Here is a 5,319-nt window from a genome sequence, read left to right as displayed (position 1 = left end):
AACGGTAACTGACGTGTCCGCGAGCCGTTAACTCCGACTGACAACAACCGTTAGAGGAACATAACGTCAAACAACACGCTGTGTGGACTTAATAATACATGACAGGGCGTTAATAATGAAATAATATACAGTTTACAGTTGACCTGAGGTTTGTATGATAGTCCACTTCACTTTACAGTTTTGATTGTGTCTTTAATTATTATTATTTTATTACCGTATGTCTTTATAGTTTATTTTATATCACAATTTACCACAATCTATCCAAGCAAAAAACGTTTTAATAGTAATAACAGTAATCTAGGCTACGTTAACGGTAGAGTAAAAAAAGATGTTACAGCTAATATACACATTATTAACAGGTAAATGCAAGAGTAAAATTTAATTTAATTTACCTGTTGGTTGGGCATCAGCATCAATACTTGGATCTGATGTAGATGCCGCCTTCTCCTGCGGCTCCTAATCCTCCTCATCATTTGCTGATTGTATCTGTTTATCATTTGCAGCAGCAGTGCTGCGAACAACGTTATTTCCTCTATCGCCATGTTTCGTCTCCTAGGAGACGGACCAGCTGGACCCAAACGGAAGTGACGTGTACGCAGCTGTCCCAATTCTCCTTTTTAAACAGCGTCGATCCCTTGCGCACTTACGCCCCTAACTGCATTTTTGGCAAGTGCACTTCAGGGAAGACCTCAGGGCGCAAGTGCAGGTATTTGGACAGGGCCTCTGTTTCCTTCCCCACGAGTCACAGATTCTGTTTCCCTCAACTACAAATCACAAATCGCACCTCCACTGAGATATTTGGTGAAAAATTATCTGTGCATTCAGTCTATGGAGAAAAAGGCGGGTGCTGATCTGAGATTGACTGATTCCACAACCAGTCAGAGGAGAGGGGCTTTTGTCCCACAGCCAGTCAGAGGAGAGGGGCTTTTGTCTGCATGGCGGAGTGAGAAGGAGAGAAGGCCTGCCGGTGGTGGATTGTTTTCAAACTAACAGCAGCAGAGATAGCGATTTTGGCAACATTCAAGGTAGGTTGTATTTTTAACCACATTAATAAATAGACTGCAACGCGAAGCTGAAAAATTTAGCGTCCTGTCACTTTTCCTCTGTTTTGCTAACCCTCCTCCCTGCCGTGTGCATTTGTTTTCAATGAAGTCGTTGAGAAATCAATCCGTGGAGCGGTTGATTATCATACGCATGTTACGATGTGTGTATTGTTGTAGTCTTATCTGTCATAAACTGTAACAAGAGATTACGGGGCACGTGTGTGGCGCGGTCGTGGTGCCACTGAGAGGGAGAGCTGTGACCCCGGGTCAGATCGGCTCATGCAGGGTTAGTTTTCAGACAAGACACGCGGAAGGGAGAGCGTCAGATTCATGCTGATTTAGAAGATAATCCTTTGTAGGTTGAAAACATGGATCTATAAAAATACTAGTTAATATCTATGCTTGAGAGATGGTAACGTAGTAAATTGACAATTACTCCTATTCTCCTCTCTTTGTGTGTTGCTCTGAGGTTTGAGGTGGAGCTGCAGGGTTGGGTGGAGGTGTGTGGGGAAGTTTGTGCTGTTGAACGTAACCGTTGTGAAACAATCAGAAGATAATGTGTTATTGATTTGATTCAGCGGCTTTCTTACTGTCACCGCTCCCTCTCTTCATTCACTCTCTACTCTCTACCAGTGTCAGTGGATCCGGTGTTTCGGTTTAACTGGTGACCGTGTTAACTAGTGACTTTCTCACATTACAAGATACATTACAAGAGGTGAATGAGTCTTCTGAACACAATTTAACTTCAGTGTAACTTAGATATTAAACACAGACATGTATGTATTTAAAAATGATTAAACTACTAAAGGCTTATGAGAACACCTATGTGAGTCACCATATAACACGGTCACCACTTAAACTGAAACACCGGCTCTGTGTCTACTGTGTAGCTGCTTACTGACGGAGCAACTCTGTCCCCCGTTCAGTGTCCGGACCTTTTATATAAATAAATAAAGTAGCAACCGGAGAGAAATGACAGTAAACTGCAACAGAGGCTAATAATAATGATATAATGTTAGCCTCTGTCTCAGAGGGCGGAACTGAGTCTCCGTGTTCATCAGAGACAGAGACACAGGAGGATTACATAGAATGTGGGCCACCACAGTCTATATAAGTAATGGGAAACATTGATAATTCATTTATTTTTAGGGGTGCTTAGATCAATTTTAGGGGTGCTGGAGCACCCCTAAAATGGGTCTAACAATGCCCCTGTGCTCACGGCAGGGAGGAGGGTTAGCAAAACAGAGGAAGAGTGACAGGACGCTAAATTTCTCAGCTTCGCGTCAGAGTTTATTTATTAATGTGGTTAAAAATACAACCTACCTTGAATGAATGAATGAATTGAAAATCGCTGTTTCTGCTGCTGTTTGTTTAAATCCAATCCACCACCGGCGGGAACTCTTCTCCTTCTCACTCCACAATGTAGACAAAAGCCCTCCTCATTTGATTGGCTGTGGGACAAAAGCCCCTCTCCTCTGATTGGTTGTGGAATCAGTCGATCTCAGATCAGAACCCGCCTTTTTCTCCATAGACTGAATGCACAGATAGTTTTTCACCAAATATCTCAGTGGAGGCGTGATTTGTGATTTGTAGTTGAAGGAAACAGAATCTGTGACTTGTGGGGAAGATTCGAGCAGTTGTAGTTATTGATTTGTATTTGTGTTTTAAAGGGATACAAATAATTTCCTGAGAAAGTATTTTACATACATTGAACATTTTTTGCACAAGTTCACATTCAGATTTGCACATATTCAAATTTTGTCCACAACTTCACATTGTTTGATGCAGGTGCACAAATATGTTTTGCACCAAATATACTGCAACAATAGGAGCAAAAATGTGAGCCTGTCAGTTTTTTAATCTGTGACTTGTAAAATAGAATTTGTGCACCTGTAATTAAGAATTTGTGAATGTATAAGTGTTGTGTTGTATTTGTGGAGAGAAAAAAAATCTACAAGTACACAACTCATACTGACACACATACAAATCACTGTACAAGTACACAACTCATACTTAGACACATACAAATCACTGTACACAACTACAAATTCTACTGTTACAGGTGCTCAAACCTTTTTCACCAATAATACCTTCATAAGAACCGTCCTACCAACAGATGATTCTTTAGATTGAGGTTAACCCAAATACAATACATGAGAGGAATCTATTTAACACATTTGTATGAAGCGGTTAATACATAGATTATTTTATTTTCCCTCTTCTACAGATGGGAATAGACCTGATTCAGACATGGCAATATTTGCCCCTTTAGAGACGGATTTTGAAAGTTGTGTAAATTCGAGCCCCTAGTAAGCCTAATCTTTAATTATTTCTCAGTATGTAACACAATCATTAGAGATGTTCAGTGATATTATAATAATCAATTTTCTTCTCTTTTCCACATACTACACTATGACTTTTTTAACATACACTTCTAGAATTTCTACATACTATACTATGGCTTTTTTTTTTTTTTTTTTTTTTTTTAAATACTATTATATGACTTTTTATGACATGTTGTTCTATTGTATTGTTTCTAACAAATTTTTACTACACTGACTTTTTTTTAACATACAATTCTGCAATTTTTTCGACATACTATACTATATATTTACATGACATGTTATTCTATTGTATTTTTTAACAAATTTTTACTACACTATGACTTTTTTTAACATACAATTCTATAATTTTTTCGACATACTTTACTATATATTTATGTGACATGTTATTCTATTGTATTTTTTTAACAAATTTTTACTACACTATGACTTTTTTTAAACATACAATTCTATAATTTTTTCGACATACTATACTATATATTAATATGACATGTTATTCTATTGTATTTTTTTAACAATTTTTTCCACATACTATACAATGACTTTTTCGACAACCTGTACTATAACTTTTTCTACAAAATTTTCCACATATTAGACTGAGGTTGTTTTTTCCCCGACATGCTATACTGTTACTTTTTTCGACATACTGTGCTTTAACTTTTTTCAAATTTTTACACATACTTTGATTTTTTTCTACATACTATACAATACCATGACTTTTTTTGATATACTATAGTGACTTTATTGATATATTATACTGTCTTTTTTCGATATATTATACTATGACTTTTTTTGACATACTATTCCATGCCTTTTTTTAAACAAATTTTTCCGCATACTATACTATGACTTTTTTTAACATACAATTCTATAATTTTTTCGAAGTACTATACTATGACTTTTTCCGACATACTATACTTTAACTTTTTATGACATGTTATTCTATTGTATTTTTTTTTAACAAATTTACTATAACTTTTTTCTACAAATTTTTCCACATACTAGATTTTTATTATTATATTTTTTTTCGACATACTGTGCTTTTACTTTTTTCAAATTTTTACACATACTTCGGTTTTTTTTCTACACACTATACAATACCATGACTTTTTTTTCAACATACTATACTATGACTTTTTGATATATTATACTATGACTTTTCGATATATTATACTATGACTTTTTTTTGACATACTATTCCATGCCTTTTTTTAAACAAATTTTTCGACATACTATATTATCACTTTTTTTGACATACCACTCTATGACTTTTTTTGACAGACTATACTATCACTTTTTTCAACATACTATACTATGACAGTTTTTTTCAACATTATGACTATCCTATAATATGACATTTTTATGGCATGCTACATAATGACATATTTGTCACAGGCCACCTTCAGCATTGCTTTTTGTATCATTTTAAAATTTTAATTTCTGAAGGACGATATATTGTTTCTTTTTACAGCAATACAAAGAAAACATAATGGAGCTGCAAAAGGCGGCAGCAGCAGCTATGGAGCAGGTTGTCTCAACACTGTGATGTGTCCACCAGCAGCTACAGTAAGAACATGAATATATGCGTTTACAGTGAACTTTCTTTTTGTCGGTGAATTCCACTGTTGTTTTGTATTTTACATTACTCACATTGACACTTTGTATTTGTCTTTTTATGGTTTTGTCTTAATATTTAAGAGAAGCCTGAATGTAGAAATACAAAACTGCACCAATATTTGGCATTTATCATTCAAAAAGCACTTAATGTTAAATTGTTAACAGCTTAACACGGAATCATATCTGTATTTTTTTTAAGAGTTTTATTTTTTATATTTATTTTATTACCTTGAATTGTGAAAATCCCCGTCTTTTTCAATCAGGTTATTTGCTAAATACTTTTTTGATACTCAAAAACACTCGCTGACAGAAAACAC

General features: G+C 35.2%; 1 long non-coding RNA gene across 1 annotated transcript in view; it reads left to right on the top strand.

Moving 5' to 3' along the window:
* LOC126392581 (uncharacterized) overlaps nt 1–5,313 on the top strand; it is a 21,798-nt gene extending 16,485 nt beyond the window's left edge. Inside the window, exon 3 of the long non-coding RNA XR_007570196.1 lies at nt 4,857–5,313. This is a non-coding gene — a long non-coding RNA (uncharacterized LOC126392581). The remainder of the gene's footprint in view (nt 1–4,856) is intronic.
* Nucleotides 5,314–5,319: the final 6 nt, after the last annotated feature.

The sequence above is a fragment of the Epinephelus moara genome, chromosome 7 (genome assembly GCF_006386435.1).
Source record: "Epinephelus moara isolate mb chromosome 7, YSFRI_EMoa_1.0, whole genome shotgun sequence".
In the NCBI taxonomy this organism is placed as follows: domain Eukaryota; kingdom Metazoa; phylum Chordata; class Actinopteri; order Perciformes; family Serranidae; genus Epinephelus; species Epinephelus moara.
This window is presented reverse-complemented; position numbering and strand designations above follow the sequence as displayed.